Source organism: Chrysemys picta, chromosome 2, assembly GCF_011386835.1.
Source record: "Chrysemys picta bellii isolate R12L10 chromosome 2, ASM1138683v2, whole genome shotgun sequence".
Lineage (NCBI taxonomy): Eukaryota > Metazoa > Chordata > Testudines > Emydidae > Chrysemys > Chrysemys picta.
The window spans coordinates 115,530,069-115,556,139 of record NC_088792.1 but is presented as its reverse complement, the minus strand read 5'-3'; the positions used below and the strand labels follow the sequence as shown (position 1 = coordinate 115,556,139).

Sequence of the window (26,071 nt, the reverse complement as noted above, 5' to 3'; positions counted from 1 at the left end):
AGTTTTACTCATGTTGAGTAATTGCCCCCAGTAAAATCAATGGGCCTACTCAACATGAATGGGGGGTGGGGGACTCTATTTGGCCATTAGTACTTACATTGTTGAAATATCTATAGACTCCCTGCCCCAATAGTAGTTACTTAAAGCTACACACAATATAATTCTTAAATCTTTCCTGTTAAGACGGCATGCACTTCACGGCAAATGGGACTTAAATTCTGTCTTTGTACTCCCCTGTTTGTCTGTTACCATCTGTTGTCTCTCGTCTTATACTTAGCCTGTAAGCTCTTAGGAGCAGTGACCCTCTTTTTATTCTATGTTTATACAGCACCTAGCAAAATAGGATCCGGATACAAGATTAGGGCTCCTAGGTGCTACTACAAAACAAACTAATAATTAATAATAAAAATAATGTTGCAAGAGCTCCAGGTTGTGCAGCAGCTTCATCTAAATGAAAAATGAAGATATTAAATTAAGTAAATAGGATATTGAATAATATAATCAGTAATATAAAAATAAATGACACATGGGTGTGATGTGTTCCCCCACATGGTGCCACCTGGAACTGGGGTACCACTCAGCCCACTGACCCACCAGGCTGGGCTCCCTCTCACACTGTGCTGCTGTGACAAGCTGCAAAGCCCTCCAGCCTGCACTTTCACCAGCATTCATACAGGTAGGGCCACATCCAGCTGCAATTACTTGCAGGCTCTCTGACCACCAGCTTCCCAGCCTGGGACCCCAGCGCAGTACCGTCCTGCCCTAGTCAAATCTGGCCAGTATATGGTTTTTATACCTGGTCCGACTCTCCCTCAATGTGAGAGAATAGGACTGTCAAGAGATTAAAAAAATTAATCGCGATTAATTGTATTGTTAAACAATAATAGAATACCATTTATTTAAATATTTTTGGATGTTTTCGACATTTTCAAATATATTGATTTCAATGAATACACAGAATAAAAAGTGTGCAGTGCTCACTTTATATATATTTTTTATTACAAATATTTGCACTGTAAAAAACAAAAGAAATCGTATTTTTCAATTCACCTATTACAAGTACTGTAGTTCAATCTCGTTCATGATAAAGTTGAACATACAAATATAAAATTATGTACAAAAAATAACTTCATGCAAAAATAAAACAAAATAAAACTTTAGAGCCTACAAGTCCACTCGGCCCTATTTCTTTTTCAGACAATCACTCAGACAAACAAGTTTGCTTACATTTGCAGGAGATAATGCTGCCTACTTCTTGTTCACAATGTCACCTGAAAGTGAGAACAGGTGTTCTCATGGCACTGTTGTGGCTGGCATTGAAAGATATTTATATGCCAGATGTGCTAAAGATTCACATGTCCCTTCATGCTTCAACCACTATTCCAGAGGACATGCGCCCATGCTGATGATGGATTCTGCTTGATAACAATCCAAAGTAGTGCATGTTTATTTTCATCATCTGAGTCAGATGCCACCAGCAGAAGGCTGATTTTCTTTTTTTGGTGGTTCAGGTTCTGTAGTTTCTGCATCGGAGTGTTGCTCTTTTAAGACTTCTGAAAGCATGCTCCACAACTCATCCCTCTCAGATTTTGGAAGTCACTTTAGATTCTTAAACCTGGGGTCGAGTGCTGTAGCTATCTTTAGAAACCTCATATTGGTACCTTCTTTGCGTTTTGTCAAATCTGCAGCAAAAATGTTCTTAAAATGAACATGTGCTGAGTCATCATCCGAGACTACTATAACATGAAATACATGGTAGAATGTGGGTAAAATAGAGCTGGAAACATACAATTCTCCGCCAAGGAGTTCAGTCACAAATTTAATTAACACTTTATTTTTTAACAAGTGTCATCAGCATGGAAACACATCCTCTGGAATGGTGGCTGAAGCATGAAGGGGCATACAGATGTTTATCATATATGGCATGCAAATACCTTGCAATGCCAGCTACAAAAGCCCCATGCAAGCGCCTGTTCTCACTTGCTGGTGAATTGTAAATAATAAGTAGGCAGCATGTTCTCTCATAAATGTAACAAACTTGTTTGTCTTAGCGATTGGCTGAATGAGAAGTAGGACTAAGTGGAATTGTAGGCTCTAAAGTTTTGCACTGTTTTGTTTTTGAGTGCAGTTATGTAACAAAAAATCTACATTTGTAAATTGCACTTTCAAAATAAAGAGATTGCACTACACTACTTGTATGAGGTGAATTGAAAAATGTTTCTTTTATAGTTTTTACAGTACAAATATTTGTAATAAAAATAATATAAAGTGAGCAGTGTACACTTTGTATTCTGTGTTGTAATTGAAATCAATATATTTGAAAATGTAGAAAAACATCCAAAAATATATAATAAATTCCTTTTGGTATTCTATTGTTTAACAATGCAATTAATCACAATTTTTTTTTAATTGCAATTAATTTTTTTGAGTTAATCATGTGAGTTAACTACCATTAATAGACAGACCTAGAAGAGCACAATGCACACTTGTGGTAACCAAGCAGAGATTTTGCCCAAGCACTCCAGTCAAAGCTCGTTGGTTTAGATTAAAACAAAAAACAAGTTTGTTGACTACAAAATATAGATTGTAAATAATTATAAGGAAGAGCAAACAGATCAAAGCAGATTACCTAGCAAATAAACAAAAACCGCAAACTTAATATACTGGACAGATTAGCAGATTCTCACTCTAAGAGCGGATACAAGCAGGCTGCAGATTCTTAAGGGGCAAGCTGCACTTGCTTTACAGCTTGTAATCCCCAGGTCTTTCATACACAGGTTAGAAAAATCTCTTTAGCCTGGGTCCATCACTTCCCCCAGTTCAGTCTTTGTTCCTCAGATGTTTCCAGGAGTCTTCTAGTGTGGGGAACGAACAACCACAGACGGATGTCACTCCCTGTATTATATAGCTTTTGCATATGGCGAGAACCCTTTGTTCCAAAGCTTGGTTCCCAGACCAGTCTTTGGAAAATTACTGACATCCCAAGATGGACTCCACCATCATGTGGCCTGGTCACATGTCCTTGCAAAGTCACAGCAGCCATCACTCCCAGGTAGGGTGACCAGATGTCCCTAAAAAATCAGGACTGTCCCAATATTTAACCCTTTGTCCTGCGTCCCGTTCAATGTACGATCGGGACGCCATTTGTCCCGATATTTGGGTAAGGAGGCCAGCAGGAGGAAGGTGCTGACCCTGTGGGTGCTCCGGGGCTGGAGCACCCATGGGGAAAAATTGCAGCCAAGCTCCCCCCTCCTCACCTCCTTCTTCCCCCCCTCCCTCCCAGCATGCTGTGTTCCCGCTCCACCCCCCTCCAGCACTTCCCGCCGCCAAATAGCTGTTTGGTGGTGCTTAGCGCTTTCCAGGAGGGGTACGTGGCGTGCTCAGGAGAGGAGGCAGAGAAGAGGCAGGGCAGGGGTGGGGTCTTGGGGGAAGGGGGTGGAATGGGGGCAGGGTGAGGGCTGTGCAGGGGCAGAAAGAGTCGGGGGGTGGGCGAGCACCCACCCAGGAGGGGGGAAGTCGGCACCGTAGGGGTGAGTGGTGGGCGGGGAGGCGAGCAGTGGGTGGGGGACTGAGAAGGGACGCAGCAAGCCAGTGGCAGGCTGGGGGATGAGGAAGGGTGCGGTGGGGGGGACTGAGTGGGGAGGGGGCAGGACCTGGGGCAGAGTGCGGGCGGAGCCTGGGAGGAGTGGGGATGGACTGTGGGTGGGGCCAATGTGTCCCCATATTTTAGTGTGGTGATCTGGTTACCCTACTCCCAGGCTGTTTGGAGTGTTCTCAGGAAGGCTCACCAGGTGGGAGATAAGCTTCTCCTAAGGCCTATTGTTCTTTCTCATGGCTCATTACCCTGAATAGGTCCTTCCCAACCAGCTATCTAAACTGAAAATATCTTGTTTAGTGGGCGTTACCCAGGTGTAGCTACATTTGAAGTACAGATATAAATACTGACTATAACTTCAGATACAAAAATGATACACGCATACAAATATGATAATCATATTCAGCAAATCATAACCTTTTTAATAGCATCTCACATGACTCTTCTTGCATAAAATGCATCATAATTATGCTATAACCATATCAGAATAATATCACTATGAAGAATATGGGGTGCAGTGTCACAACGGGCTAAATTACACACCAGACAGTTTGAAGTTGGGATAAGTATACCTTCTGGATGCTTCTGCAACAAGGATCAGCCGTGAAATAATTAACAGTGTGGACATTTAAAGTGTCCTTTTTTGGTTTGAGGTTCAACACCTCTATGAGATGCATAGGTGCAGTTCATAATCCCCAAAGATATTGTTTCCAGGTATCTGCAAACTCAGGACAATACTGGTTTGGTTTGCACTTGGTTAACATCTGCCAAGGTTTTCTTTGCAACATTAATGACATTTAACTTATTATTATTTTTTTTTTTTTAAAGATGAGATTCGGAAGCACAAATTTTGTGAGAAGGGGTAGACTTTGTGGCTGCCGATTCACAGAATAAATGGAGTCACTAATATGTTTGAATACACAGCTTTATACAAGTTAACGTATTTTGGAGCCAATCTGTAGAAGAGCCAAGGGCTTTTGTCGTAGAGTTTATAGCTTAGCATTAGTTTATCTTCTTTATTTTCTCTAATGAATAATCTCTTTCAGATATTTCTGCCATCATAACTTTGTGTAATACTGTTCTTTAGAATGAGTCACAGTAGCATTTGTTTTCAATTAACAGTTGCTATTGTAAATTATACTGGTCTTAAAAAGGCGCTTAGTGTTTGGTATCTTGCAACTTCTTCCTTTAAAAACCACTCTACTGTACAATTTAGACCTGCACCTGCTACTTCCTGTGCATGATAACCTTTCTTCATTACCCTGCAAACAAATTTAAGCATTAAGCCCAAAGGAAGGACCATAAAATTGGTTTCGGCCTGCCTTTACATTTCCTCGCTATTTACCTCAGCTAAATCCATGAGCCAATCTCCAGCTCTGCAGCTTTACTTCCTGAACTCATGTATTAATGATATGTCAAAATCTAAAGCTCCCCGAAGAAAAGAGGTTGCCATGGGATACTGAGTGCTTAGGAGAGAAGTGTAGAGACTTATGCAGCTAAGAAAGGCTCCAAAGACCTTGCTGTGTCAGCCAGTATTGCTTTTTATCTCTTTAGATGAAATAAAAATCACTGCTCTGGGAGTCACTGGACATCTGTCAACCCTGATTGCTCCATGATAGTGACCATTTCAACACAGCTACAGGAATCCATTAGAGGAAAGGAAAGACAATTCCTCCAGTTGACTAGAAACATTCACTTTACTGTTCTACAGAAGTAGCCCCTTTCACAGCTCTTACTGACCCATTTTTCCAAATGGTTCCTGTCTGGAATCACCACTATCATCCCTACCTTTATTTTATATGCCCAAGCTTAGATACAAAAGGGAGTTATGTACTAGAAACAGCTGACACATATGTGGCAAGGAATGAGAAATGAACTCTCATGGTCTGAGTGAAGTTAGGAAGGACAGGGGAGAGACAGCTTACTCACTGTCAAAGCAATACTGAATTTTAAAATGTTTTTGAAGGAGGAGGAGGAGGAGGAGGAGAAGGCTAGAATGTGTCTGCTAAGGGACAATTTCCAGCTTTCAGGAAAGAGTAATGCTGGTGCCAGACGACTATATTTAGTGAAAAATGTTTCAATTGCCTGAAGGGCTAAAAAGAGAGGAGGTGTATATGACAGATTCATAGTGTGCAACAAAAAGACTGGCTACTGATGTACTTTCAAGCACTTACTTATTCCCAGAATGCAGAGTACAGTGGTCACATTAAAATCTTTACAATTTTGTCTTTGCGAGTGTATAACATTACCAGGACCATAGGGACTACGGTGAGCAATTGATAGGCTAAAATATGTCCTCAGAAACCATTCGCTGAATAATTTCAAGCAAGGGACAAAGCTCTGCTTGCAGATAATTCACAGAACGTGAAAAAGGGATGAACTCATCTAATAAATTATTCATTATTCCCCCCCCCATCTCTAGCAGTAAAGCTAGCTCCGTGCAAAAGGTATCTGTAAAAGACTTAAATTGTCATGATTGTATAATAATTTCATTACTTAATTATGTTTTAAAGAAATTATCTAAGAACATTCCAGAACTGGGGAGGGCTGATGGAAACATTTAAAAATACAAAGCAGAGAGGTATTTTTATCACCTCTGGAAATCATCACGAGTTTGACTCAGGATCAACAACAATTGTGTTCACTAGACACAGTGTATATGCCACCTCCAGGCACTTCCAGATAAATATACCCAGATGCTGACTCTCCAATACCTTTCACCCTTGTGCAGGCGTTTACAGGTGTGAAGCGAGTGTAAAGTGCTACCTAATCAGAATTGTATCACTTTACATCCCCTCTGAACATGTGTAAATGACTTTTCAAGGTACAAGAGAAGGGAAGATCAGCCCAATGTGTATAAATATATCACATCAACTTCAATCTCTAGTGATTTGCGAATCTGAGAAAGATTTCCCTGTTGGCAGCTCTAACTGCTTCCAGAGTACTCAACAGACTGGGTTCTGTCAAAAAGTTTCTATAATTATGAACACTCTATGTCAAAACAAAACAAAAAAAATCCAACTCAAATTTGGGCTTCACAGGCAGAGGCATCATATCATGGAGAAACAAGAATGTGACAATCTCTCTATGTATGGCATTAGTAAAATCACATCTAAAAATACTATGTTCATTTCTGGAAAACTCCATACCAGAAAGATGTAGACCATTTATAAGGAATTCAGAGAAGAGTAGCACAAATTATTAAAAGGAGCTGGAGAAACTGATTTATGAGTACAGGAATAAGATTAAAGGTTTGATTTAAATTAAGACGATAGAGAAAGGGCCTATGATAATCATCTATAATTATTGGAAGGGTGCAAGCAACCAGAAGTGAAAGGAATTGCTTAAGCCCAAGAAGTATTAATTACTATTCGTTAAAACCGACCAAAAGAAAAATTTGGACTGAATTTCAGATAAGGAAACATTTCCCATATCTGAGCTTGATTGGACTTCAGAACACTTTCCCTAAGGAAATGGTGAAAGCTCCACCTCTTGAGCTTTGGACAAAGTACTTAAATCTACATACTAATTAGGAAATATTATGTGCACTCGCAGAAGGATGAAGATGTCCTAAATCAGTGGTTCTCAAATTTTTGTATTGATGATCCCTTTCACACAGGAAGCCTCTGAGTGCAACCCCCCCTTATAAATTAAAAACACTTTTTTATATTTAACACTATTATAAATACTGGAGGAGAAGCAGAGTTGGGGGGGGAGGAGGCTGACAGCTCACAACCCCCCCCCATGTAATGACCTTGCAAACCCCTGAGGGGTCATGACCCCCAGTTTGAGAATCCCTGTCCTAAAAGATCCTTTCTGCCTGTGTTTTCCTATGAATTAACAAGATTAAACTGAAAATTATGAGGCAAACTATCTTGGATTCTAAAAAAGAAATGTGTAGATATGCATTGGCAGTAAAATAATCCTAAATAATAAATAAATAAATACAAATAATAATGCATTAGGTATTTTGTTTATATATTTCCCCCTGCAGAACGTTTGCAGCCCTATACAAAACAATAAAATACAATATAATAAAATACCAGTAATGCAGGGCTGACTTTGTTACATTGGCTGCACTTCAAATTTCTCTCAGTTTGAGAGATATTATGGGTCCCAGCAGCATTTTAAGAATAGGGAATCAAGCCCAAACTGGTAGAATCCTTCAGATCTGAAGATTTCTTTATTTATTTTAAATGCAACCACAGTGTTTTGAATTTATTTCTCAAACCAAAAGAGAAAACTTAACTGAAGTGTTCTGTCGACTTTATGTTACCCAAGCTAGTGACTCTCTTATATTTATTCATTATTCTATTTAAAAAAAATATCAACAAAAAGAAAAACAATTGTGTGGGGTCCCATGCGGAGCGGATAAGCACACGACCAATGTGGTTGCAAGCTGAATTCCCATTCTGTTTATTACAAGCTTTCTTTTATAGTTTTTCTCAACATTACATAACACAATTAGGCTATAATCACACATCTACGGATTGGACAAGAAGGACAATCATGTGTTTATCACATGTATAGCCCCACACCGATTGGTTCAACCGTTCCTTACATAAGGCCATGATTTATCACCTTGTTTACCTCATCTTATATAATCCCTAGACCACCAGGGGGCCTTACATAAGGCCATGATTTATCACCTTGTTTACCTCATTTTATATAATCCCTAGACCACCAGGGGGCCTTACATAAGGCCATGATTTATTACCTTGTTTACCTCATCTTATATAATCCCTAGACCACCAGGGGGCGCCTTTGTCTTACAAGGCCATGAGCCATTGCCTGGCAAGTGTCCCATCGTGACCCTTTCCTCCTCATGGAACTTTCCATTAGGTTGGCGTAAGGATGATACATCCCCACACAATTGAATGAGACCAAACAAAAATAATTCATGTGGGGTAAGATACACCCAGGCTGGGATATTCAAAAGTGCTTTACTCTCCAACTCCCACTGGTTACCTTTAATATCCCAACCCCTGTTGTGTGGAGGGCCAGTGGGTCTAGTAGCTCTAGTACCCAGCGCAATCAGCACAGATGAGTGGCAGCTTCTATTCCTACCTATAGGCTGGGACAGCAGGTGCACTTCTGCTACAAAGCAGCTACAAAGCATACTTGTTCACTAGTTGGGAGAATGGATTTCACCCTCCTATCTCATGGGCACTTCACCCACAATTCTGTGACTGCAGTTAATCATAACTCTTAGCAAAACTCCCCCTGACTTCAATGAGAAGTTTAGTGTTATGCCAATGATGAGCACTTTTGAAAACCCCACCCTACATGTCTGATGACCTGACTATACCTGTAGATAAGATAAATAAGGGACACAACACTGTGGTCACAATTATTTGCTGTTGCAAAATAGCGCTCAGAAATTTGCAGCTTTGTTTGAAGCCTTTGTTTTTACATTGCAGTAAAATAGCAAGAATTTTTTTTAAAATGTATTAAGCAACAGTTTAGTTCTACTTCATGGGCTCCCCCCTCCACCCAAAGACATCAAAATAGAGGGAGATTTAAAACTCCCCTCTCTCTGGACGGGTCTTCACTAAAATAGGATGTATTTTTAATTTGTGTCAGGCTAACCCATGTTATAAACCTAGTGAAGACAAGGCAGCTGTAGCTTTAATCCATATTAGCAGGTCTCTGCCTAAAGTTTATGGATTTGTCTTCACTGCAAAAAGAATTTTTTTTTTTTTTTTTTTTTACATTGGGACAGATTATTTGAGATGATAGCTATCTCTAGGTAAAGTCCTAGTGGAGACAAGGAACAAAGCTAATCAAGATCAACCCTATACCCCGCACTCCGGGTTTATCTTAACTAGCTACATCTACAATGGTCTTGTCACCATTAGGATTTTGCATTGAGATAGCTGTTATTGCAAGTTATCTATCTCAGGCCTTGGCTACACTTGCGAGTTGCAGCGCTGTAAAGCCGCCCCCAGCGCTGTAACTCACTCCCTGTCCACACTGGCAAGGCATTTGCAGCGCTGTATCTCCTTGGTTGCAGCGCTGCATGTACTCCACCTCTCCGAGAGGAATAGCAAGTGCAGCGCTGCCGCTGCAGCGCTGCGGCGCCAGTGTGGCCACCCAATGCGCTGTGAATGGCCTCCAGAATTATTCGACAGTATCCCACAATGCCTGTTCTAGCCACTCTGGTCATCAGTTCAAACTCTACTGCCCTGGCCTCAGGTAACCAACCATGTGACCGACCCTTTACATTCCCCAGGAATTTTAAAAATCCCCTTCCTGTTTGCTCAGCCCAGCGTGGCGTGGAGTGCTATCAGCAAATCTTTCCAGGTGACCATGCCTCCACGCGCCAAGCGAGCTCCAGCATGGAGCAATGGCGAGTTGCTGGACCTCATCAGTGTTTGGGGGGAGGAAGCTGTCCAGTCCCAGCTGCGCTCCAGCCGTAGGAATTACGATACCTTCGGGAAGGTATCAAAGGACATGATGGAAAGGGGCCATGACCGGGACGCCCTGCAGTGCAGGATTAAAGTCAAGGAGCTGTCAGTGTGGACAGACTGCAGCGCTCTCCCTACTCAGCTGCACGAAGTCAGGTTTAACTCACAGCGCTGTACATCTGTAAGTGTAGCCAAGGCCATAGTGTAAAAACAACAACAACACACCTTCCTTGCAGTGAAGACACAGCCTGAGGCTGCCGCTGCTGTCACCACACACAGAGGCATGGATAAGTTCTGAGCTTGGTGATGTCAGCAGGGTCTCCTTGGTATTGTCATGTTTATTTTAGAAGAGGAGAACTATTGTTAGACTTGCACTGTTTTTTGAGGTTATTTTGAAACTGCTCTATGAAACGGTTTATTGTTCTAACCTTCAATTTTAGGTACAGTGGAGGGAAAATGATTAAAAATCCTTCTTCCCCAGGAGAGTCACTATTGTTATTCAATTTTGCTGCCCTTTTGAGCTGTTTATTGTCCTTATTGTTCCAACTGATGGTGGCTAGGGAGCAAAGGATTAAATCTTTGTATGCAGCACAGCTCAGCCGAGGGTATAATTTTTCTGATATTTTTAATAATATATACTCAATAATAGATAAAAATTGCTGTATTGATCTTAAAGGCAATGTTATTATGCCATATTCTGTTCAATTTTTTTCCTCTTCTAAAAATGTTTCCTATGGGAATCACAAGGAGAGGACAAATGAGGATAAATACAAATCATTCACTTCTTTTATGAATACTAGAGAGGATATGCAAATCCCAGAGCTAGAAGACTATCTTAGAACCCTCTGCTTCCCTCTGCAGAGGAAAGGGAACAGTTTATCTGCCGGCAGGCTTCATTTACATAAATTATAATTTGTTCACCCATAATCCCATGGGCTGGGATTGCATTATTTTGAGTTTATGTTCTGATTTTATGAATGCTAATAGTTTGTTAACGTGAAAGAACACATAATTATGCAAGATATACCCTGTAGAGAGCTGGTCACCCTAAACTCAGAGGTGGACTCTGGCTGTGAAGGGAACCAAAATTCAAACACAGAGACCCACGAGGCTTTATCAGAAAGAGCAGGGACTTCGTCCAAGAGTTCTTTGCTCTAGGCCTCCCATCCAGAGATTCTGTACCCTGTGTAGAGCTCACTTTGCTGGACACAATGAGTAGTAGAGGAGCTGACTTTGCAGCATCAGACTAGACAGTAGCTAACCTGATGAAGCAGACCTTGCAAAACTGGAACAGGTGAACTGCAGGTTGGAGGTAGACTTGGTAGGGTGGGCTTTGCTGGAATGGAGCAGCTGGGCAGAGAAGAGACGCATACTTGGCCACCAATGTGTCGATTTGGATTAGCGAGTAAGGATTTAGATGGTGGGGACTGTTTTGTGAGTCAGAGTTCTAGGTCTCAGCAAGCCTGGCAATTAATAACTGTGAATGCAGAATTGGCCATACCCTCATGCACTGTTTGGAGTATTTTCATTTTCATGTCAATATCCAGTTATTGTGTTTTCCCAAATAAAAGATATTTGTGATTTCATATTCCCGAGGACTTTTGAGGGGTTCTGAGTGGGGAAGAAACCTGTGTAAAGTTGATCAAGAGATTTAGATTTTAAATTCCTAAAATCTGGGAGTGGGTAAGGTTTTAAGTGGGGTCTTCAGACATACATTTTAACTAGTTTAAAAAGGGCACCCTAGGCATATTATTGAACCTAGCCCTTGGTTGTTAACATTGACACTTAGAAGAAGGGTTACAGATGGAATTAGGAGAGGCATTTCCCTCCTAAATTAAGGGAGGAATTGTGCCCAACAACAGACTGCCTGATTCCGTAGGCCCGAGTCCTTCAACGGGCTGCATGTGAGCAATATCTCTGCATGGAACCTATTTGGTTTAATGAGGTTCCATCAGGTGCAGAATTTGGAAGATCCAGATTCTGTTCCCAGCTCTGTGACCTTAGGCAACTCATTTAATATCTGTGCTTAGTTTTCCCATTGGAAAAATGAAAATACTAATTTCTACTTGCTTACAGGGGTGTAGTGAGGATCCATTTATTTATGGACTTAGGGCACTCAGGTAGTATGATGCTGAGCACCATAAAAGACTCCATAAATAATCATAGTGAGCTACCGTTTTTTTTATCTCAAACTATCACTTGACTCTTTTCCATGAACTGTAGGCATTTATTCCACTGAGACTACAAGATCTTTTAGCTTCACCAGTGAATCTTGTAAATTCCTTGAACATTAGCAATAGAATGCATGGAATTTATAATGGATAATGTATAGCCAGCACAATTTGAAAGTCACGAAAAGACTCAGCTGTGATTACACAGTCCTTAAAGCTGTGCCTGTCAGTGATTTTTATGGAGGGTAGCAATTAATTGCATAGACTATACAAGCTCTGTTGGGTGTGGTGGTGGGAGTTAGCAAATGCCATGAACCTTAGGGAAACTGTTTTCTAATTGCACCTCCAAGACTCACCATCTATTAAGCATGATGCACAAAGGACTCCAAGAGGTAGAAACAGTAATGGTTTATGGAAGTTACTAATCCACTGGCATGGCGTGGATGAGATACAAGCCCTGCTGGTTTCCCAGTGGATTTTGTAAACTCCATGAGGCCTGAAATGAAGTATTTATGAAGATTATAAAGTCTGCCCTTTACTAAAGGAGTTCATAAACTCTGTGAAACTTGAAATGAAAGATTCACAGAGATTATGAAATCTGCTAGTTGCATGATTTGGTATGTGTACCAGCACTCTTCTTCTGACTTCATTAGGTTCTGCAAAACTTAACCCTTCTCTTAAAATAAAAAATAGTTCTAGCCCTCAATTATTCTCATGCCCAAATGCTGATCAGAAAATATATCTGTACCTCAACCACAATGTGAACCACAGCTCACATAGCACTTGAAATAATTATGTTTTGAAATGGCATTGGTTCTGTAATGATAACATTATGAGTTTGACAAATACATAAAGGACACAAGAAAAAAATAAGCAGAATGGTCATATGGAAGTTAGCAGATAGAAAAGCAGAGAGCATGATTGCTTGTATATAGTTACCAGAAAGAAGGAGCTAGCTATGGTAAGCAAGATAAGGGCACAAAGAGCAGCTCAGATTGATTCAAGAACATTTCTTAGAGGCAGTACAGGGAAAAGACAAAGGTACAGAAACTACAGAACAAAAGAGAAAAAATTACAGAGCTACCATCCAATTCTGTCAGCAAGATATTCAAGATTTAAATGAAAACAAACCCCAACAAAAGCTTTGTAGGAGGAAGGCAAAAGTGCCAACTCAGTGGGTGTGCCAGCCCTGGAGCACCCATTGAAAAAAAATTAGCGGGTGCTTAGCACCCACTGGCAGCCAAGCTCCCCTCCCACCCACCGGTGGCCCTGCCGATCAACTCCTCCCTCACCCTCCCAGTGCCTCCTGCACGCTGTGGATCAGCTGTTCAGTGACGTGCAAGAGGCGCTGGGAGGGAGGGGGAGGAGCAGGGACAGGGCGCGCTCAGGGGAGGGAGCGAAACTGGGTGGGAAGAGGCAGGGTGGGGATGGGAAGAAGTGGGTCGGGGGGTGGGACCTTGGGGGAAGGAGTGGAGTGGGGCGCGGCCTGGGGTTGAGCAGGAGATGAGTACCCCCAGGGAAAGTTGGAAGCCGGCACCTGTGGAGGAAGATGACATAAGGTGACATTTTAGGGAATGAAACAAAACTAAAAATGGAATTAGCAATTCAAGCCGCTGATGTAAACATTTTTTTTTTCCCCTGAAGAAAACAAGCCTTGTAGAACTGAGAGAAGGAAATATAGGAGGCAAACTGTTTCTTGAGTTGAAGATCAGATATCAGGCAAAAATAAAGGGATTAGCATAGCAAGAAGGTGGTCATAGCTGCAGAAAGACTTGATTCCAGAAGAGCACTGGCTTTCAAAGTCAACAAATCAGGAAGAAGAAAGAGAAGATGTTTGAGGACTTGAGGAAAACATCATTATACCCTTGAAGGAGTAGGACACTAATGAACTGACAGTCCTCTATCTGTCAAGGACAGTGCGGTGACTGTTGTGCACCAGTCTCCCCACTTTAAAAGAAGTCCCGCACAGGCATCTTCCAGTTTTTGGGAAAAATAACATTGCACAAGTCAAAAGTCCGGTGGCGATCGGCGAGTGGCGACAGGAACAAGACAGTGAAATCCAGAAGTTCCTAGTTACAGACCAACACACAGGCAGTGGGTGTGTGATACAGTAGTCTTGCTCGAGGATTGAGGCGGGTCAAGCATCTCGGCAGCTGCACCCATGACTGAGCAGTCCTTTTTAGGATCCACTCTGCTCACCCCACATGGGGAGGGGGTTAGAAAAGGTACCCTAAAAATAGTCTTGCCTCTGTTTTTCCTGGCTGGATAGCTGCATCCAGCCACATCCAGCGGTCGAAAATGTAAGAAACTCTTCAACTTTGGAACTTGGAACGTACGTACTCTGATGGACAACTCAAACAGCGACCAACCAGAGCAACGTACAGCCATTATTGCTTGTGAATTGAGTCGGTTTAACATCAATATTGCTGCTTTGTCCGAAACTAGAAGAGCTGATGAAGGACAGGTGAGGGAGGAGAAAGGAGGATACACCTACTTCTGGAAGGGAAAATCTATAAATGAACCCCGATTGCATGGAGTGGGGTTTGCTATAAAGAACAAGCTCGTAAGGTGCCTCTCTGAGGTACCAGTTGGCATCAATGAGCGGTTTATGACACTTTGATTGAGGCTCACCAAAAATCAACAGGCAACTATTGTGAGCGCCTATGCACCAACACTGGATGCCAATGAGAATGTAAAGGAAGATTTTTATTCTCAGTTGGAAACCATTTTATCGGAGACCCCCTACAGAAGACAAGATCATCCTTCTGGGGGATTTCAATGCAAGTGTGGGATGAGACTCAGACCTGTGGAAGGGAACAATAGGGAAAGAAGGAGTTGGCAAAAGCAATTCTGCTCCTGACCAAGTGTGCTGAACATGAACTTATTATTATGTACAAAACATCTTGGAGACACCCACGGTCAAAGCACTGGCATCTCCTCGACTATGTTATAGTTCGTGCCCGAGATCGTAGTGAGGTACTTCTCACAAGAGCAATGACAAGTGCTGATGACTGTTGGCCTGATCGTTGCCTTATTCGATCCACAATAAAAATTAAGATCACTCCCAAATGGAGGCTGCAAAAGAAGCAGGTCAGGCACAAGTTGACGATTCAAGTTTTGAAGGACCCTATTAAGCATGACCACTTCCAAGCAGTTTTAGAATAAAAGCTCCCATCAGAGTTTGCGGAAGAAATTGAGGAACACTGGAGCCAGTTGAAAACAGTAATCTTCAATGCCTGTGAGGAAACCATAGGTTACCAAACCAGAAAACATTAGGACTGATTTGATGAGAATGATGCTGAAATTGAGCAACTTATTAATGAGAAGAGAATGGCATTTCATGCTTGGCATACTCTGTACTATAAAGAGAGAAGCCCATGCCAAGGCGAGGGCGGAAGTCCAACGTAAAACCAGAGAACTCAAAAACAAATGGTGGACTGAGAAAACACAAGGACCTCAACATCTCGCGGACATCCACAATACATGTGGTTTCTTTAGTGCCACCAAGGCTGTTTATAGGCCAATTTGCCATGGTATGAATCCTTTTCGCTCTAAGGATGGAACCACACTTCTGAAGGACAACGAAGCCATCAATTCTTGCTGGAAGAGCTCCTTAACCGTAATTTTATGGCTGCAGATGAAGTCCTTGAGCAAATCCCTCAACGACCATTTAGGGATGAGCTCGGAGACCCTCCCAATTTGTATGAGGTACACAATGCCACCAAGCAGATGAAGAACAAGGCAGCATGTCTAGATGGGATCCCCGCTGAAATCTTTAAAGATGGTGGATCAGAGCTAATTTGGCAGCTTTACCTGCTTATCATTAAAATCTGGATAAAGGAGGAGATACCCAGTGAAATGAGGGATGCCCTGATTATCCCCTTTCTTGAAGAGGGTGACAAAGTGGATTGTGGAAATTATTGGGTTATCTCCCACCTTGGCATTGAAGGCAAAGTTCTGGCACGGATCCTTGCAACTCACTTTCTGCCCGTCAGAAGAAATTTTACTGGAGTCACAGAGTGGTTTCCGACCATGTCATGGAACTGTGGATATGATCTTCACAGCACGGCAGCTGCAAGAAAAATGTCGGGAGCAAAATCAACCACTGTACATGGCTTTTATTGATTTAACTAAAGCCTTTGATTCAGTGAATCGCCATGCCCTCTGGACTGTACTCTCAAAGATTGGATGTCCTGATAAATACATCAATGTCCTAAAATTGCTTCATAACATGAAAGCGACTGTTCTGAGCAGCACTGGCTCCCAGAGTGAACTTTGCAAAGTGCAAACAGCAGTAAAACAGGGCTGTATTATTGCTCCAACCATGTTTGCGGTTTTTATCGCTGTCATTCTTTACCTAATTGCTGGGAAGTTTACAGCTAACGTTGAAATCATTTACAGAACCGACGGAAAGCTGATCAGGCTTAGCAGGCTGAAAGCCAAGAGTAAGATCTCCACAACATCTATTGTGGAACTTCAGTATGCTGAACTAACAGGAAGTTTCGCAAGGGAGTTCTCCAGGTGAAGGAGGAGCAATACAGCATCCTTTTGGGGACCGTGTGCTGTGGCTGGCAGTTGGAAGCTGTGAGCTTCAAAGGAAGGTTTGAAAGCTAGAAGCCTCTGGTAAGTGGCTGAGCCTTCATCAGTGGGCGGGGCATTCATACAGGCCAGGGCTTTATAAAGCAGCGCACAAGCGACCAGGGAGCTTTGCGAACAGGGGCTGCTAACAGGGAGTTTCGGAAGGGGAGCAGGAAGGGGGCGGAAGGAAACAACCCTTTCAGCTGACAGGAGGCTGCAGACGGGAGTTTGACAGAGGGAGGCTTACGATGGTTAGGAAGACCCGCAACACCTGTGCCAGCACTGCTACTGTCTCCTCCACCTGTGCCTGTAGCCAGACAGAGTGCTTGAGCATGGATGCCTCTACCCAGATCCTGGTGTGGTTTTGCAAAGACTGTAACTTGCAATTTCCACTTACTGATATCCAGGCTGGGGGGACCATCCAATGTGAGAGGTGCCTGCTGGTGGAATCTCTCAGGCAGCAGGTGGGAGAGCTACAGGAGGAGGTGGCTAGGTTGAGGAGCATCCGTATCCACGAGCAATTCCTCGACAGTGTCCACGTGGAGACAGCTGAGGTAGCTGTCCCAGTACACAGGACTGCTGATACACCACTGGTGGAGGAGGAGATGGCTCAGGGTGGACACTGGCAGCTGGTTACTTCTGGCAGCAGGCAGTGCTCCACCCTTGCTCCGAACCCTCCTGCCGTGGTTATAGGTAACCGTTATGCTCTTCTTGATACAGGAAAGAAGGAATCACTCCCTACAGTGAAGGAGGAGAAGCCTCATACCCCTAAGGCTGGAAAGTCTGCTGCCACCACTGCGAATAGGAAACGTAGGTTAGTGGTGGTCGGAGACTCTCTGCTGAGGGGGACAGAGGCGCCCATCTGTCGCCCTGACATTTCATCTCGGGAGGTATGCTGCCTGCCGGGGGCCCGTATCCGAGAGGTTACGGAGGCATTGTCGAGGATTATCCAGCCCTCTGACTACTACCCCATGCTACTCATTCATGTGGGCACAAATGATACTGCGCGGTGTGACACTGAGCGGATCAAGAGTGACTACAGGGCTCTGGGAGTACGGGTGAAGGAGTTTGGAGCGCAGGTGGTATTCTCTTCGATTCTTCCTGTCAAAGGTAGGGGCCCGGGCAGAGACAGATGCATCATGGAGGTGAATGCCTGGCTGCGAAGATGGTGTCGCCAGGAGGGCTTTGGCTTCCTAGACCACGGGATGCTATTCGAGGAAGGACTGCTAGGCAGAGATGGCGTTCACCTTTCGAGGAGAGGAAAGACCCTATTCGGACACAGACTGGCTAACCTAGTGAGGAGGGCTTTAAACTAGGTTCGACGGGGACAGGTGAGCAAAGCCCACAGGTAAGTGAGGAACATGGAGACCGGGGAGATGGGTCGGAAACAAGAGGGAGTGTGGGCTATATTGGCAGAGAGAAAGGAGAGTCAGGACAAAACTGGGAGGAAAGATCAAACCAGTATCTTAGATGCCTATATACAAATGCGAGAAGTATGGGGAATAAGCAGGAAGAACTGGAAGTGCTAATAAATAAATACAACTATGACATTGTTGGCATCACTGAAACTTGGTGGGATTATACACATGATTGGAATGTTGGTGTGGATGGGTACAGCTTGCTCAGGAAGGATAGACAGGGGAAAAAGGGAGGAGGTGTTGCCTTATATATTAAAAATGTACACACTTGGACTGAGGTAGAGATGGACATAGGAGACGGAAATGTTGAGAGTCTCTGGGTTAGGCTTAAAGGGGCAAAAAACAAGGGAGATGTCATGCTAGGAGTCTACTACAGGCCACCTAACCAGGTGGAAGAGGTGGATGAGGCTTTTTTCAAGCAACTAACAAAATCATCCAAAGCCCAAGATTTGGTGGTGATGGGGGACTTCAACTATCCGGATATATGTTGGGAAAATAACACAGCGGGGCACAGACTATCCAACAAATTCTTGGACTGCATTGGAGACAACTTTTTATTTCAGAAGGTTGAAAAAGCTACTAGGGGGGAAGCTGTTCTAGACTTGATTTTAACAAATAGGGAGGAACTCGTTGAGAATGTGAAAGTAGAAGGCAGCCTGGGTGAAAGTGATCATGAAATCATAGAGTTCGCAATTCTAAGGAAGGGTAGAAGGGAGAACAGCAAAATAGAGACAATGGATTTCAGGAAGGCAGATTTTGGGAAGCTCAGAGAGCTGATAGGTAAGGTCCCATGGGAATCAAGACTGAGGGGAAAAACAACTGAGGAGAGTTGGCAGTTTTTCAAAGGGACACTATTAAGGGCCCAAAAGCAAGCTATTCCGCTGGTTAGGAAAGATAGAAAATGTGGCAAAAGACCACCTTGGCTTAACCACGAGATCTTGCACGATCTAAAAAATAAAAAGGAGTCATATAAAAAATGGAAACTAGGACAGATTACAAAGGATGAATATAGGCAAACAACACAGGAATGCAGGGGCAAGATTAGAAAGGCAAAGGCACAAAATGAGCTCAAACTAGCTACGGGAATAAAAGGAAACAAGAAGACTTTTTATCAATACATTAGAAGCAAGAGGAAGACCAAAGACAGGGTAGGCCCACTGCTTAGTGAAGAGGGAGAAACAGTAACAGGAAACTTGGAAATGGCAGAGATGCGTAATGACTTCTTTGTTTCGGTCTTCACCGAGAAGTCTGAAGGAATGCCTAACATAGTGAATACTAATGGGAAGGGGGTAGGTTTAGCGGATAAAATAAAAAAACAACAAGTTAAAATCACTTAGAAAAGTTAGATGCCTGCAAGTCACCCGGGCCTGATGAAATGCATCCTAGAATACTCAAGGAGCTAATAGAGGAGGTATCTGAGCCTCTAGCTATTATCTTTGGAAAGTCATGGGAGACGGGAGAGATTCCAGAAGACTGGAAAAGGGCAAATATAGTGCCCATCTATAAAAAGGGAAATAAAAACAACCCAGGTAACTACAGACCAGTTAGTTTAACTTCTGTGCCAGGGAAGATAATGGAGCAAGTAATTAAGGAAATCATCTGCAAACACTTGGAAGGTGGTAAGGTGATAGGGAACAGCCAGCATGGATTTGTGAAGAACAAATCATGTCAAACCAATCTGATAACTTTCTTTGATAGGATAATGAGCCTTGTGGATAAGGGAGAAGCGGTGGATGTGGTATACCTAGACTTTAGTAAGGCATTTGATACGGTCTCGCATGATATTCTTATCGATAAACTAGGCAAATACAAATTAGATGGGGCTACTATAAGGTGGGTGCATAACTGGCTGGATAACCGTACTCAGAGAGTTGTTGTTAATGGTTCCCAATCCTGCTGGAAAGGCGTAACGAGTGGGGTACCGCAGGGGTCTGTTTTGGGACCGGCTCTGTTCAATATCTTCATCAACGACTTAGATATTGGCATAGAAAGTACGCTTATTAAGTTTGCGGATGATACCAAACTGGGAGGGATTGCAACTACTTTGGAGGACAGGGTCATAATTCAAAATGATCTGGACAAATTGGAGAAATGGTCTGAGTTAAACAGGATGAAGTTTAACAAAGACAAATGCAAAGTGCTCCACTTAGGAAGGAAAAATCAATTTCACACATACAGAATGGGAAAAGACTGTCTAGGAAGGAGTACGGCAGAAAGGGATCTAGGGGTTATAGTGGACCACAAGCTAAATATGAGTCAACAGTGTGATGCTGTTGCAAAAAAAGCAAACATGATTCTGGGATGCATTAACAGGTGTGTTGTGAGCAAGACACGAGAAGTCATTCTTCCGCTCTACTCTGCTCTGGTTAGGCCTCAGCTGGAGTATTGTGTCCAGTTCTGGGCGCCGCATTTTAAAAAAAGATGTGGAGAAATTGGAAAGGGTCCAAAGAAGAGCAACAAGAATGATTAAAGGTCTTGAGAACATGACCTATGAAGGAAGGCTGAAAGAACTGGGTTTGTTTAGTTTGGAAAAGAGAAGACTGAGAGGGGACATGATAGCAGTTTTCAGGTATCTAAAAGGGTGTCATAAGGAGGAGGGAGAGAACTTATTCACCTTATCCTCTAAGGATAGAACCAGAAACAATGGGTTTAAACTGCAGCAAGGGAGGTCTAGGTTGGACATTAGGAAAAAGTTCCTAACTGTCAGGGTGGTTAAACACTGGAACAAATTGCCTAGGGAGGTTGTGGAATCTCCATCTCTGGAGATATTTAAGAGTAGGTTAGATAAATGTCTATCAGGGATGGTCTAGACAGTATTTGGTCCTGCCATGCGGGCAGGGGACTGGACTCGATGACCTCTCGAGGTCCCTTCCAGTCCTATAATCTATGAATCTATGACAACACAATCTTTGCCCACTCTGAGAAAGATCTTCAAACTATCTTGAATGTGTTTGCTGATACTTACGCATGTCTTGGTCTCACTCTTAATATCAAGAAGACTAAAGTGCTCTATCAGCCCTCTCCAAATGAGATAGTACATTTCCCATCTATCAAAATCAATGGAGTGGCACTGGAGAATGCTGATAATTTCCTCTACCTTGGAAGTCATCTTTCATCCAAGGCAGATATTGACGCAGAAATTCAACTTTGCCTGAGCTGTGCCAGTGTAGCTTTCTCTCATTTATGGCACAGGGTTTTTGAAAATCACAACATCCGAACAGACACCGAGCTTCTTGTTTATCAAGCCGTTATTCTCCCGACACTGTTGTATGGGTCCAAAACTTGGACAACCTATAGACACCACTTGAAAGTCCTTGAGAGGCACCATCAACGCTGCCTCCATAAGATTCTGAAGATCAAATGGGAAGACAGGTGCACCAATATTAGTGTCCTGGAAGAGGCAAAGACCATCAGTATCGAGGCAATGATCATCTATCAGCAATTCCACTGGACTAGTCACATTGTCCAGATGCCAGACCATCACCTCCCAAAACAGGCCCTTCTCTCTCAGCTGAAAGAAAGAAGGATACCATAATGTGGGTGGACAACAGAAGCGTTATAAGGACTTACTGAAGGACAACCTAAAAAAGTGTAATATTGACATTGACACTAGGGAGACACTTGCCCAGGAACGCTTAAAATGGAGTGAAGTCCTACGTGATGGTCCCCTGCATTTTGAACTTGCTTGCCGACAAGCTGAAGAGGACAAGAGGTGCAGGAGGAAGGAGAGACTGGCTTCCAGTCATGGTCAACAGCCGCCTGCTGAGCCTGAAAACATCTGCCCTCATTGCAACAGAACCTGTGGTTGAAGGATTGGCCTTATCAGCCACCTGAGGACCCATAACCCCCATGAAAGATGATCATACTCGGTAACGAGTGATTGCCCATCGCCCATCAGGACACTAATTGAACAATGCTCAAAGTAAAAAGCACATGTAGGGTCAAATACTGCCATTGAATCTACTAAGCCAGTCTCAGATGCAGTACATCACTTTAATGATCATATATCATCTTGGCTGGAATACATACACAGTAGTCTTGTAACATACTAGCCAGTATGCATATGTATCACTGTCATCTGCTGAAGGAAATATCAGACTTTTGCAGGTGTTCGTGATCATGTTGTCTGCTAGTCAACAAAGAGATTATATAAACTGTAGTGGTGGCTAGTACAGTAGTTTCTTTCACTAAAGTGGTACAGGCTTGTATTTTAGTTTACAGTTCTGGATGATTTAATTGATGCCAGGTATGTTAGAATAGTTGACAACTGTGATGCCTATGTGTAGCATATACCAATAGTAATTTGTTACAATAATGATCTCCTCCAATATTCCAAAACATTCCTTTCATACCCCTTTTGCATTTTGGCAAATCAATGTCCAAAAATGGAACATGTTAATATAAATACTCAAAGGATTTTAGTTCAGTTAAAGAGGTTGTTTAGAATCAATCTAGAGTAGGTAAAGACCTATTAGTCCATCCAGTCAGTTTCTCTTTTGATGTAGAAATGTTCCATAGTAGACATTTACTAGAATTTTGTGCAATATAGGTTTAAATGTTTCAGTCATTAAGTTTTCGGGCATTTCCCTTGTACCTTATTCCACAGGCTAATAGATCTCACTGTCAGGAAGATTTTCCTGATATTCACTATCCAGAGTCAGATAAAATCTGGCAGCCGTATACTGCAAGCTATTTAAAGGAAGCCAGTAACCATTTTTTCTCAGATCAGCATGTTGAAGTTTCTAAAGAAAAGAAACAGGTCACAGAGAATAATTCAGAAACATATGGAAATGAGCTTGCTTTTGAAATGTCAGACTTCTAGGATGAGTGAACTCGATCTAGTCTTACTTTAAAGCATGACTGTGTTCATTTATTTTTATTATTACTTTTTAAATATATGAGGATTAGACCCCATTAAACAGCAATGTTGGTCTCTTCAAAAATCAGATTCAGAATTCTCTCAGTATTTGGCTCCTCATTCCATCCCAAACTCTTGCTTTTCTTTCTGATTGTGCACAGAAGAACCTCTACACATGCACCCTCTGTTCATGTCCAGTCTACTTTGCAAGTGTACCCACCATCACAGCAGCAACAATAAATACTGAAGAACATGGGATCTTCTAAAGCACAAAGGTTACTGATGCATACCGAGTTACAGAAGTAAAGGACAAATGGAAAAACCTGCTGAAGGCTTCAGGCTTATGCCACTAGCATCATTGTGAACAGATGCTGTGAAAAAGAACTAGTGGGACAGACTCATTCCACCTCCTCTCCCAGCCAGGCCAAGAGGAAACCAATGACCAATTTGGATGGGAGATCCTAGCTGCTGACTCTGCAGGCAATGTGACCAGAGAGGGGCCCAAAACAAAAGAGTCCAAATTATGGGGGAAATATCTGGATCTAGAAGTTGTGTAACACATCATCGTAGAAAATCAGGTAGCTGTAAAGTCTGGATCTAGAGGTGAACTTCCCCAAACTTTGGGGATGTTCAGATTTGGGAATGTGATCTCAAGCCCATCTCTATTACTGTGACCAAAGTTGGATTTCAGCCCAAGGTTCCATAGAAAAAAGGTGATTGCTTTAACCTATTAACAGCACAACTGAATACAATGCAGCCACAGGCCCTGATTCTCCACTGCCACCTCCGACATTGCTCTTACTCCTAAGCAAAGTGAGCACAAAGTTGGTGTAAAATACTACCAGTCAGAATTCTCACCTCACTTACGGTAATGTTTTGCACCACTTTGCACACTTGCAAATGGCTACTCCAGTTGTAAAACAAGGGAAAATCAAGCCCAGTGACTTAAATGGAATTATTCCTGATTTACACCAGTATAAGGAAGATCAGAAGCTGACCTACACTTACATTCACAGTCACAATCATTGTACACCCTTATCCAAAAAATCAAATCGAAAATATATCTAAAATTTTCTCAGTGTGGTAAACAATGGGTGGAGAAGGTTAACATCATTTTAATGGAAATATTCTTTTATTAATTTTTTCAATTACACAGTACACAAGAAGGCATCTCTGGGAATGTCAAACTAGCCAATAAAGACATTAATTAGCCAAATAAAACTATGCAAGAAGATAAACAAAAATGAAAAATGAAATGGTTTTAACTTAATTTAGGAACGGGGCATAATCATTAAGAAACCGAATAAAAGGTGACCAGATTTTTAAATATCAGTTTTCTATTCAGTTGATGTATAATGTGCTCCATTTACATGCAAAATGTATCTTCACTCTACAAGCTATCCACAGTTGGAGGAGTTTCAAATTTCCAATTACAGCTAATAGATTTTTTAGTGTATGCCAAAAGAAAAATTATATACAGTATCAACGTGCATGAAGATGAGGTGAGTTGGGAAAGTACAGTGCATTGACAATAAAGCAAGACTCAGATAAGGAAGAACAACTCTTAGTTCAAATGAGGAAGAAATCTCTGTCCAGCAAGTTGAAGTCCAGATTCAGGTTGCTGTTCCACAAGTGCTCCAGATGTGCATCTACAGAGTGGAAGGAGGGAAGGGGAAAATAGAATATGTGGGGCAACCTTTCTTCCATGCGCAAGGACAGCCAAAACCAGTGCTTGTGTTCCCTGAGTGAAAAGGATGTGGGGAATAAGAGCACCATAAGCAGTACTGGTCACTTTGGAGGGGGTGACCGTAGTGGTCACTGCCATTGGCCAGTGGATCAGGGCTGGTGCTGCAAGAGAATATATTGCACCCACTTTCTGGATTTAGCCTGTGCTGTTCCTGAATATGCTCTTCCCGCAAGCCCCAGAAGCCTTCTGTCTGCATCTCTACTCTGCCTTCAGCCACTGTCAATGATGACATACACCTCACTGCCCAGCACATCCATGGATTTAAAAACAATATTTTATCAGTGAATTTGTAAACAAAAGTACTCATCTTAAACTGGAACAAAATCAGCAGTGACTGTTGGTAAAACTGCTGCATCAAACAATTTTTTCTTTAAAAGAAGGTAACATCTAACATCTACTGCCCAGAGGTACCAATATGGTCCAGCAGAGATTATCCATCATGGGGAAGGGAACAGAAAAAAATGGATTTACAGAAAGAGACTGATACAGCCTAAAAAACCCAGTAAGACCACCAAAAAAATGTCCCCATGGCTAAACAATGAAAAAGTAGTTAGAGACAAAAAGACATCATTTAGAAACTGGAAGTCAAATCCTAATGAGGAAAATGGAAAGGATCATAAACTGGCTAGTCAAGTGTAAAAGTATAATTAGGCAGGCCAAAAAAGAATTTGAAGAACAATGATCAATAGACACAAAAACTAACAGCAATTATTTGTAACTACATCAGAAGCAAGAAGCCTGCCAAACAATCAGCGGGGCCATGGGACAATCCAGGTTGTAAAGGAGCACTCAAGGAAGACAAGCCTGTTGTGGGGAAGCTAAACTAATTCTTTGCATCGGTCTTCACTGCAGAGGACGTGATCCTGGCACTTACAGGCCGGTAAGCCTAACTTCAATACCAGGCAAATTGGTTGAAATTAACAATTAACACAAGGAAATACTTCTTCACACAACTCACAGTCAGCCTGTGGAACTCATTGCCAGGGATGTTGTGAAGACCAGAAATATAACTGGGTTCTAAAAAGAATGATATAAGTTCATGGAGGATAGGTCTATCAATGGCTAGTAGCCAAGATGGTCAAGTATGCAACCCCACGGTCTGGGTGTCCCTAAGCCTCTGGCTGCCAGAAGCTGGGACTGGATAACAGGGATGGATCACTTGATAATTGCCCTGTTCTGTTCATTCCCTCTGAAACCGGACACTGTCAGATCAGACATAGGATAGATGGACCAGTGGTCTGACCCCTGCTGTGGTCATTCTTATGTTCTTAGACTGGTATTAATTTATGTATGCAGT

At 42.4% G+C, this 26,071-nt stretch overlaps 1 protein-coding gene across 8 annotated transcripts in view; it reads right to left on the bottom strand.

The window, feature by feature from the left end:
• LOC101951432 (poly(rC)-binding protein 3-like) overlaps positions 1-26,071 on the bottom strand; it is a 737,225-nt gene that overhangs the window by 363,335 nt on the left and 347,819 nt on the right. The gene's annotated exons all lie outside the window — the stretch shown is intronic.